This window comes from Odontesthes bonariensis, chromosome 5 (assembly GCF_027942865.1).
Source record: "Odontesthes bonariensis isolate fOdoBon6 chromosome 5, fOdoBon6.hap1, whole genome shotgun sequence".
Lineage (NCBI taxonomy): Eukaryota > Metazoa > Chordata > Actinopteri > Atheriniformes > Atherinopsidae > Odontesthes > Odontesthes bonariensis.
The window spans coordinates 32,256,076-32,267,945 of record NC_134510.1 but is presented as its reverse complement, the minus strand read 5'-3'; positions in this window follow the sequence as shown (position 1 = coordinate 32,267,945).

The window sequence follows — 11,870 nt, the reverse complement described above, 5'->3', positions numbered from 1 at the left end:
CGGACAACTCGCCAGGTCCATATTAACCTCTTCTTGGATGTTGATCCCGTTTTGTTTGTAACAGTTTGATCACCACAGCTTCCCTGGGTTCAGTCTGCCCACTCCACGGAAAACAAAGCCCAACAAATTCAAATGTCTGGCTTCATCCAAAGCCCAAAGAAAAGCTTGTGAAGCTGGAGCAGAGCATCACTGTATATGCTGCTATGTAAACAACTGTAGGAAACTGACTAATTGCTGCAGCTCTACTGAATTCTAAGTGTATACAACCAAACAGTTTACAGCTTTGTGCCAACAATTTGTGTTCAACGCTGCACAACAAATTCTGATAACTTAGGAGAAACCCAAACAGTCATCATTCTTAACTGAAGGAAAACATACTTACCAAAGTAAGTAGAAAAAAACGGAAACCCTCATTATGTTGCTTTAAAAAAGACTTAAAAATCAGTAATCTTTTTGCATCTTTGCTGATAGAATATATCAAGCAATGCTTATGGTGCTTTGATTTTGTTATTGTGCCCATCTTATATTCAAGTATTGTTTTTTTTAGTTTTTCTTTATCATAATATTCTTTCTGCGATGCCTCGCTGTTCCAGTATTGATCAGTGTCTAATGCAGAACCCTACATGAAGATGTAAGCTTTAAAGTAAAGTTCAAATCATTTCCTCACGCACAAAGCTAGCTCCTTTGTTAGAGGTTGAACAAGTTGGCACGCTGTAGCCCAGCCTCAACCAAAGGCACAGACGCTGGAGGTAAAATCAGGTATTTGGGTCAGCAGTGGGCTCAAATAGGTCAACCAGCCTTGTAAAGGGTAAGATTACAAACCCCAACCGTCATCTTCTTCTGTTTCTTTACCATTTACTCTCCCATTCCTGTTTGTATATAATCTGGAGGAATGATAAGGATCATAGGCGACAGATGAAAGATCTTAGAGATGTTCTTCTCATCTGAAAATATCAAAGGTTCCAAATATTGAACTGTAAAATGGTTCTTTATGGTGAAAAGATATTTTGTTTTTTAGTCAAATTATAGACCTTTTTTAAAATCGTAGACATCAACCGCATTTTTAAACATGTTTAAAACACCACTAAAATCCACTATAATTAAGATGTATGCATATTTGTCATGTACTGCGACTGATGCCAGCTTGTGTACAAACAAAAGTTGAGGCAACACACGGTCATTTTAAACTAAAATGTTATTTTCTCTTTTTTAAGGCGAATTTGTTCCAACAGCAGGGCTTCCTGTTCTTGGATTTCAGATCATCCCCAGATCCACTGCATACTTTAAAGATGAAAAACACTTGAAATCTAAAATACATAACATGATTTCCAGATAAAAAACCCTGTCTACACTCCGCCCTGAAAGCAGACATATGGCATTCTTCACCCAGGTTGTTGTCATAATGACACGGGACCTTACAGACGGAGTCAACAAACAGAATACACATTAACATTTTCCTTCCATGTTGTCACATGAACTTTATTGTGGTAACAGCAGAAAGAATCCAGCAGAACGTTTCATGATGTCAACTGCGTTGTTAGGTGTATCTTTCTTATCTTTAACTGTAATATTCATTGTGAGTGTTGCAACTTCCACATGATGTTTTTCTTGCCGTCTCTTCCTGTATTAACCAGCCCTGCAGTGTTTTTAACAAGTTGAGTTTCACATCAGTGTGAAATGTGCTCTGTCAATAAGACAGCTGGAAGGGACAAATGGAACCGAGGGGGAAGGTAAACCTTTTGACAAATGACACCTAGTCCCAGAAGAATAATTACAACCATAGTTATAGTTGAAGGAGCTAATTGGGTATTTTTGGTGTATCTTTGTGATTATTTTGAGTCTTTAGAACCACTTTTTTAGGGTCACCTCTTCTTATGGTAGTTTTGTTGGTGTTTGAGGTTGTTCTACATCTCTTTGGTGTTTTTTTTTTTTTTGTGGTGGGTTTGTGCACCTGCCTGTGGCCATTCTGCATTTTTAAATAAAGTTTCATGGTGCACCTTTTGCATCTGTTCTTCTTCTGAGTCATTGTGTTTCTTCGGGATCCTTTTCTGCATTTTTGAGTTGATTTGGTCTCTTAATGGTTGTATAACGGCCATTATACATACCTCTGCATGTGTTTAGCATCTTTTCAATCTAAGTTTGTGCACTTTGTTGGGCATATTGCACCTTTTAGATGTGTTTGCGACTCTGCATTCAGCTGCATCCATCATCCATGGGATGGTTTTGTGTCTTCTTGTGGTCATTTTGTGTCTGTATGAGCTTATTTTGCATCTTTTTGAGGTTAATATGCATCTTTTCATGGTTGGGAAATTGTGTTTTTAAGAAGAAATGTTAACAGTTACTTCAAACATAGTCAACCCCAACAGTGTCATTGCTGTGATTGTTGTACAGGTGATCTGTCACACATAGGCAGTGTGAATATTTCCAGCTAAGAAAACAAAAACATCCTTGTGGAAAAATAAGTGGGACACAGAGACAACATGTTACCCCAGATTTTTCCATTCCCAAAGAACAAGGACACACCTGTACTGGTCTGACATCACAACACTGATAAGATGTCCCTCACTGATCACTTCCTGAGCTATTTTCCCCTGTCTATAATGTGTTACACAACTGTTAAAAGTGGGAAATGTTGATCAACACGCTGGGCTCAAAAAATAGACGAGCAGACAGCTTTTCATTTGTGAGGTATTTCACCCTATATTTCTATACCAATCAGCTACATAATTTAAGGTTTATTTGAGAAGATTCTTAAATGTAGACCTAAAAATGTATTTTTCCTCTTTAAAAAGGAGAAGTTTTTATTTTTTTCATTTCTGGCATAAAATACATTCATCTACTCACCCATAACTGAGTTATAATATTAACTCGTTATATCATATTATAACGCTGATATAACGATCAGCCGGTTAACAGTTATCGGTGAAAAGATGAACGTATTTTATGCCAGAAATAAGGTTCAGGTTTAGAAAAACCGAACTTCCCTTTAAACTTCGCACAACAAAGGCATCTATTGCTCATATAGGTGTGCAGAGCTATTTTCTAACAACCTATGAGTAGCATTTCTAGTCAGATCAAATACATTTTTTACAGAATGAATAACATTACAGACTAAAAGAAGTGAATTTCTTCCCCATTAGAACAAAACTGAGCCATAAACTGTAGCTCTCCTCCTCAGTTTGCTGTTTCTTCTTAGCTCATAACTAAGATAATATTTAATTCAAGCTTTAACTAACTAGCTTTAACTCTTTTCAGAGAATTCAGTAAATTCAAACTACAACAACAAAAATGATCTTTGTTTGTATCACAGCTGTTTGATACTGTACATCTTGTTCCTGTGTGCCATGGAGTGCCTTTGTTGACATGAAACTATTAACCAGCGAGCTACACTGTTGCATTTTATTGCTCACACACACCCACACATATCCACAATGTACCTTTTGACTTAGTCCACACGCTGTCCAGCCACCTCAAAAACAATACAGGCCAAATGTAAATTACAGTTCATCCGCCTGTGTTTATTGTTGTTTTTGCATTGTTCTTGTGTTTTATGCCTTGTATTTTGTGTTGTACAGCACTTTGTTTCAGCCACGGCTGTGTTAAAAGGCTATATAAATAAAGTTGAGTTGAGTTGAGTAAATAGTCCCCAACAAACAGAGAGTGAACTCCTACTTTAGTAACATTTGGTCAAATTGATTGTCCAGTTAGTTTAAGAGTTTCTGAGCCTTTAAGGGTAAATTAAACCATATGCTGTAAATGTTTTTTGTTTTTAAAGGTTTACGTACCGAAGCTGAGAGCCACAGGATATTTGTAGGTTTGGACCTTTTTTATGGGATGTTTTGACAATAATCCTTTAAATTCTTCCTCTACAACGAGGTGGTGATTCAGGTACTTTAGATGTCGTAAAGAAATGTTTATTCCCTGTTATGACTCACATTTAATCATTTGTGTGCAAAGTGTTTCAAGCTGGAGTTTTATGGAGTTTTTAACTGATGATACGGGCCTAATGAAACACACAAAGTGTCCCAGTCTGTGTGTTTGTGCTGAGGCATTGTGGAGACTTAACCTCCTTACAGACACAATTAAAGGAAGTAAATCATTAAGCTGTCGGCTTGTTTTAGGTTTACTGTAAAGTTTGGGTGATGTTCGGTTCAGGTTATGATTAATCTGAGGAAATGTGTCCTCTGAAAAGATGAAAACAGGACTCTCTGTGTTAGTGTGTGCTGATGGGAGTGTCAGGAACAAAACGCCAGCTCTCCATAATAAGCTATCACTGTTACACATTACATTCATCGGTCACAACAATGCGGAGTCGCCTTCCTTCTGCTGAGCTTCATGTAATCTGGCTAATGTTTACAGTCTGTGTTGCACAAGTTTGTTCTCTGCGAGTCGATAGTGGGGCCAACAACCTTGTGTTGTTCTCACCGATGTCTCATCGAGTGTGTCGGGAAAATGTTTGTTTATTTGTGCTCAACCTCACGTGATGTTCATTCCAACTTGGCTTGAAAGGTGTCTGGAAAAGTTCTCTTTGTTAATTTGCTTCAGGGATTCCAATTGATGGAGTTTTAAAGGCTGGTAAAAGTCTGTCAAAATGCTCACACAATGTAAAAACTGATATCTCGTTAAGGTGAAACAAAATGTGCTTGTTTTATTCTGACAAATTAATGCTTCTTCCCAGGGTTCATTTGAATCCATAAATGTTATACTTGTGTGGGGAAGATAATTTGTCTTATTTCAGGTATTAAACACATTAGTGATATACACTTAGAGTAATATTTAAGAATTTAGAGTATAAATTTGACTTGTTTCAAGTTAAATGTTTTTACATAAAACAACCTGGGATGTTGTTTTATTGTTATATCGTTTTTATTGTCTTACTTAGATTTCAATTTATGCTGGGTAGAAACTTCTTAAAATCCTCAACATTGATCCAAGAAAAGACTGTGTCTCAGCTGTCTAATTGTCAGTTAAGGGGTTTTAAGGGAGGACACGGATGCGGATTTTCCAAAAGTAAAACTTGATTTATTTAACAAAACAAAGTATCAAAAGGAAAGCGCGGCTGAGCCGGATAGAAAAACCTGAACTGTGGAAAAAGTACAACAAAACAAAACACTTGGCATACTATGGAAAAAAGGACTTAGCTTTGTGGCGTGGCGTGGCGTGGCGTGGCGTGGCGTGGCGTGGCGTGGCGTGGCGTGGCGTGGCGTGGCGTGGCGTGGCGTGGCGTGGCGTGGCGTGGCGTGGCGTGGCGTGGCGTGTGACGTAAAGAATCTCACAAGAAATGAAAGGAAACCTGGAAACTAAATACTGTGGAGGGTGATTAAGGATGGAGTGCAGCTGAAGGAAATGAGTGCAGGTGACGTGAATGAAACTAATCAAGACCTGAACCAAAAACATGATCTAAACTAAGAACTAAAGACATAATCTAAAAACCAAACATGATCTAAAACATAAAACACATGTCATGAGTCCATGGCATGACACTAATGTCACAAACTAGTAATGAAAAATAAAGACCAATTTGTCATCTTAAATTTGTAATACCTGCTTTCTGCATGCAAATGTTCCCTAAACAAAGTTCCTTTGCTTTAGCAAAAGGAGCAAAAAACACTAAATGAACTCTAAAAGAAGCAGAAGGTTTTACAAGAACGAATTCAACCTGTATCATAAGTTATTTTTTTATTTATTGCTGATTTTTGTGTTGAACCTGCAACACCCATAGCTTGTTGTCAGTGTCTCTTCCAGCTGCTGACTGTTGCCGTGGAGACAAGGAGTCAGTCAAGGTTCAACGGTGGGTTTGTGGTGCGGTTTGGGAGGTAAGCATGCAGAGAGGAATGTTGGCCAGGCTGTGTGTAAAACACTAACCTCTGTCAGTTCAAAGCTTCCCAACCAGCAGGTTGACTTACAACAATGTCAGATTAAGCTCCGGCATGTAAAACATCATGCAGGAATTTAGGGGAACCAGATGGTATGTTCTGTAAAATACAAAGGCCTAAATCTGTTCTATCAATTTGAAGTAAATTTTGCATGATTTCTGTCAGCTTAGTAAGAAAATAAACGTCATGTTCTGCCTTTTACCGCAGAGTTGCAGTGAATGTAAATCCAGATTATGTGGAGGAACGTGGAGACTTTTAGGTTTGAGCTGCTCGGGAGTCAGTGGCTTCAACTTTTGCCCAGATTAATGCAGTTAAGTCTCCCAGCAGCAAAGATGGAAACCTCCACATGTATTATAGGTGTGAGAGTGGCCCAGCATGACTGCATTCATCCAAAAACACAAAATATCCTTTGTTGGTCAAGACTGACAGATAGAAAAGATGTCCTGTCATAAATATTGGTGTTGTTATTTTCTGTGTTGTGCTGATGATCACTGTCCCGATTATGTGCTTTGTGTTCTGTTTACATGTATGAACATATAGTTTATACAATATGTAATATGTGCTCTGTATAGGTACCTGTGTAATTTATTTACTATTCTGATTCATCTACAAATGCTTCATGTACATACATATACGTATTGTGTACATACTGAGCACATTATCACTGACGATGGAAGAGAGCCGTTTAAGTTGAAGTACTTTTTAATGTTTTTTAAATGCTATGTTGGCAGTAAGGGAGAGTGTAACTGCATGTATTTTTACAGGCTGATTGCATCATAAATCAATTATTCTGTGTTATTTGATTCTAAGGACTGAGGTGATCTGGTTGGTTCGAAGAAGCTGGGAAAGAATTGGTTGTGCTCCTTTTAGTTCTTTTTTATCACCCCGCAGAAGTGAGGCTGTTTCCCCGTTTCCTACAATAGATATTAGATCACAAAAAGAAAATGATAAAATAGTTTTAATAAAGCTCCTTTGGCAAATCTTAGAACATAAACATCCTCTTTATTAAAGTTGTGTAATACAGTGTAACACTGTAACTAATAACTAATCCCTGCTGACTTTATGTTAACAGTGTTGTTTGGAACGACTGAGGTGAGTCAGGTGTGAACTTACATGTCATGTCATGAGGAGAAAATCAATAAAAAGAGAACAAGTTGTCTTGTACTGTATGTACCTTTGTTTTTATACACTTATCTAATTACTCGGGTCCACAAACCTTTGACCATGTACTATGACTGAGAAAGACTGCATTGTTCTGAGGTTGAGATATTTTCAGTGTTCCACTCAGAGTGACAAATTCAATCCGCTGTGCATCTTAGAGGAGGAAACTATGACAGATCTGAGTGTTTTCAGTGTTTAATACCAGACAAACTTTGGGTGGAGTGTCACTTGAACTCACGATAAGCTTTAACATGCAGGACCACAAACACAAACATGAGAGCACACCCAGAAGAAAAATGCAGTGTGAGAGGTGGAGGGTTTGATGAGCTGATATGAGACACAGACCGTGCAGAAAGCTGACTTTGTAGAAAAGAAAATAGTGAATTTCCATCTGTCTTTTTCCGCAGAGTATGGAGGAAAAAAATATCACATGACACATCACAACATTTCACAGGAGCCCGGAAAGTCGGGAGGGAAAACTGAAAAATGACATCCTCCTCTGGAGTTGCATCAGCACAGCTGAGCAGACAGGGAGGCGGGACAGTTCAGAGAGTCAGCAGGTCATTGGCTCTCCATGTCCTGTCCGTTCTCTGCTGACTGAACTGCAGTCCTGCAGCTCATAAAGTGAGTTAATAATAGCAGCGAAGTTATAAAGCACAGCCCGCTCCCTCTGTTTGCCTCAGAGTTCATGAAGAGAGTGAGTCACAGCTTCAGTTACAGGCATCACTTACTGTACATATTGAAATAGGTGTGATTAAATACGCAGGAGAAACACCAACACAAAGTAAAATGGAGGACTACACAACAGTACTAAAAGCCATGTAGCTTTTTAACCCAAAAATTGTTGGTTTATTTTCAGTTGCGCAGGAAGTATTCAGCAGTTTTTACCATCATCGCAACTCAAATGTCTCTGAAAGTACATCTTTGGTTTTCCTTTTCTTTTTGTTTTGTTGCTTCTTGATTTCCAAATAAAATTTGGCATCCACTGCTCTCAAGTTACAGCTGATTTCCCTTGCCTTCACTTTTCCAGTTGTAGCAACCGTGAGTTAAACAAAACCCTGTCTATTTATGGCCATTACCAGAGCCGTTAAGTTCCACACATGAATACCGTTGGGCCATGTAAGCACTAAGAAGTAATTGAGTTTTAAATGGTTTTTGAGGCTAAAACATCTCATGGACAAGCTACTTTTTTCTTTATAGAAATGATATTTTATTTGAAAGTCCTGATGAATGTTTTTGTATTAATTTGCATGAAACAATTTGTGCTTATTTTGTGATAGTGTGAGGAAGAGTTTTAATACATTCAAACAACCAAGTTATTTCTTAGAAAGCATAAAATTGTTATAGTTTCCCTTCTTTAGTTGAAAATCTGAACATTCACATTGAGCGAAAGAGATTCCTTCCAAATCACAATTCAGTTCAGTTCATGTTCGGTTCATTCAGTTTTCTTGATATGGTGCCAATCTAAAACAGGCAGGGAGAAACCCAACATAACCAACATCAAGCGCTTGGAGACAGCTGAGAGGAAAACAAAAGTCGATCTAACAATGATAGTAACAGCGGGGTATAACATGGCATACATATAGAATACTGAAGAATCTCAAATCTGTTCGTTAGCTCAGCACTGAACTGAACCGATTTTGAACCATTGGATATTTTCCAGAGGAAGGATTAACCCACAAATCCTGTGATATACACTTTTCACCATGAGAAGTCATGCAGATCGCTCTAGGGGCCGTCATGACACACAAGATGAGGGTCGCCCCTCCATCTGCTTGGTGCTGTGTGGTAAATCCCTCTGATCCTGATGGGAAACAATCCTCAGACACCTCATTAAGCTTCAGTCAGTTTCACAGTGTCTAAAAAATAAAAAAATGAATAAAAACAGGAGGCTTTCCTCGGTTTACAAAATCCATTTGATATTGCTGTACCGTCATAGATGACAATGCAAACAGGCTTTGTGACAGATACTTGCAGAGGAAATCAAGGCTGACATGAAACAAGAGTTAAGCTCTTATGTGGAATCTCCTCCTGTGCAGTTTGAATTCACAGATGGTCAGAGCTGCATCTCAGCAGATTGCCTGTCAATAGCAACTCAGATAAGCGGTGATCAGCGTAACTCATCCAACAAAACGGTGACAGAAGAAACCATCTATTCTAAAGTGATGGTGTCTTCTGGTGAAATGATTATCACCTTTTTCTATGATTTGATAACCATTGGCTGTAACTACAGTGCAATTAAAGCCTCACAGTGCACACACTGTTCAACAAACTTACCGTAAACATGCAGAAAAGGGAAGTTCCCACAGATCCATCCAGCGTCAGCATGCTTCACACAACCACTCGGTGCATTCGTGTGAATTGTTATGGCTATAAGATGCTGTGCTTAATGCACTGTCCATGAACTGCAAATACCATGGCTCATTTTACAGGCATGTCTGAATGAAGTCATGAGGAGCATTAATAGAAAAGTGACCAATATGTAAATGACATTACTTTTACAGATTGATAAAGCTGTTAATGTTATATAGTTTGTGTGGGAAAAGGTGATTACTGACACAAGTAAAAAGCTGTAGTTTCAACTAGATACATGAAGATAAGCTGTGGAGAGAAAAGTTTTGGATCCATGGTCTGTTTCAGTCTCTCCATACAGAGTCACCAAAGGAGTCAAAGAATGAGGCCGGGAAGGGTTAGGCATGAAGATCAATTAGAAAATGTGCTTCAGACGTAGCACAGGGGCTGTCACTAGCAATCAAAGTGTCAGAGGCAGCTCAGAAATAACAGAAGAAACTGAAGTGAATATATAAATAAACCTAGTGAAAAGATGCTGGGGACGTGACATTTACAAACAGCACGATGAATCCCTTTGAGGATTCAGCAGAACTACAGTCTGACTGGACGACTGCAGGAGCTGCCTATGGACCACAACCTTTCCAATTAAGAAGCCTGGCTTAAATACAACAGAAGGCCCTGGAGGATTTTAAAGAGAAAGAGCAGCTGAAACTTGTAATTTGAACAACAATCATGATCTTCATGTCAAGGGGAAGTGAGTCATCAGAAACATAAAAACACAGAGACTTGAATCTCTGCTACATGTAGTTTCCACTGGGACCTTTATTTTCAATATATTCCAAAAAATAATGAAATAATGCAGTTATTGAGAAGTGTTTTCAATCTTGAATCCTTTGACATTTAACTCGTATTAGACCGGGGTGTATTCACAATACGTTTGTGTTGTACTTGGTTCCGATAAATGACTGATAATCGTAGCCAGTTAAACTGGGGTGTTTTCCTCAGCTTGCAGCTGCGCTTAGCTCGTCCGCGTGGTAGATCCGTGATGCAGACCTTTAAAAATAGTGGTGGAGTAGATGATGTACGTCATGTAATGTTTTGTTGTGTAAATGTTGCGTTGAAGAGGTGAGAATGGAAAAATGTGACCCGCATATCTGAGCAGCAGGGGAACGCTCGGTAGCTGATCACTTGACTCGTATGTTTACATGCAGCCTGTCAGCCAGACTGCAGAGAAACATGCCTGCAGTAACTATTACATCACACATGGATGTTTTGAAGCCTAAAGTTTGTGGTCAGTAGTCTGTATTCTCAATACCTTTCCTTACTACCTAATAATAACCGGTTTAACTTAAATCAACAACATTTGTTTCTTAGTGACCCCCCCTCCCCATCCTAAGGCTGATTATTTTCTGCTTGACTTAGCTGTTTAATAAATTTATAGCAAGTGTTTATAATTTAAAATAGCATCTAATTATATAAGGGACATTTTTGCAGTTTGAATTAAATAAATAACACACTCAACTGCCTTAGCAAATAATTTGAGGTACAACGTGATGATGAGTCACATATTATTATTCGAGGCAGCTCCTGGAATCTTTAAGAGGCTAAAATGTGTAAAATTTTTTGTTTATCTACAATTTTAAATCCAGCATTTAGACCCCAAAGCAAACCGGTTGCCACAGAATGAAGAGAAATGTCCTCACTTTCCTCCTTATTCAGATCATTCCAGGTCCAGTAAAATACATATAAACGCTTGTATGAGGCAAGGACGGATTTGTCGATTTCTCATTTCTGCTCATGTAATTTAACTATATTTCCTATATTATCAAGTTTGAATATTGGTCTAATAGTCATTGATGAGAAAGTTTGATTGAATATGGCTGTTTGTTCATCTTTTCTGTTTAGTACGGGCTATTTAATTTAAGTTTAATACTGGCGGTACTGTAACTTTAAGAGGCAGCAGCTCCGCACGCTGGGGAGGTTACACCTGTGTTGTGAACGCCACACCAGCAGTGGAGTCACACGGTTTTTTTACCGTGTCCCGTCCTATATTGTATTGAAAGCCTGGTGTATGGATACTTGAGTGATACTCCAACTAAATTTCTAGATTTTTTTCCAACGTTACCTGGACTTCATGCGGATCTTTAAGGACAACAGTTTTTGGACACGTGTAAGCCAGGAATATCTGCTAGTCAACTTTTGCACCTACAACGCTAATAAATCAATCATTTTTCAAACATTCAAATTTCATCCTAAAGTTAAAAGACTAGTAACTTAAAGAGGAGACACAATAATAAGTAAAAAAAACATGGTTTAAACATGAAGATGCTCAGAGCACTCAGTGCGCATCTAAAAGCGATTGAGGTCAGAGGTCGAGTAAATCCTCCAGTGCACTGCCACTCGACACAGATGCCCATGAAGCTGCAGCCACTTCTGGGTGGAAGTTCAGCCTCAGCTGAAACACAAACAACTATGTTTGCATGCTGGAGTGTAATTGTGGGTAAGATAAAAAAAAAACGAAATAGAAGAAGCCAGAATTAA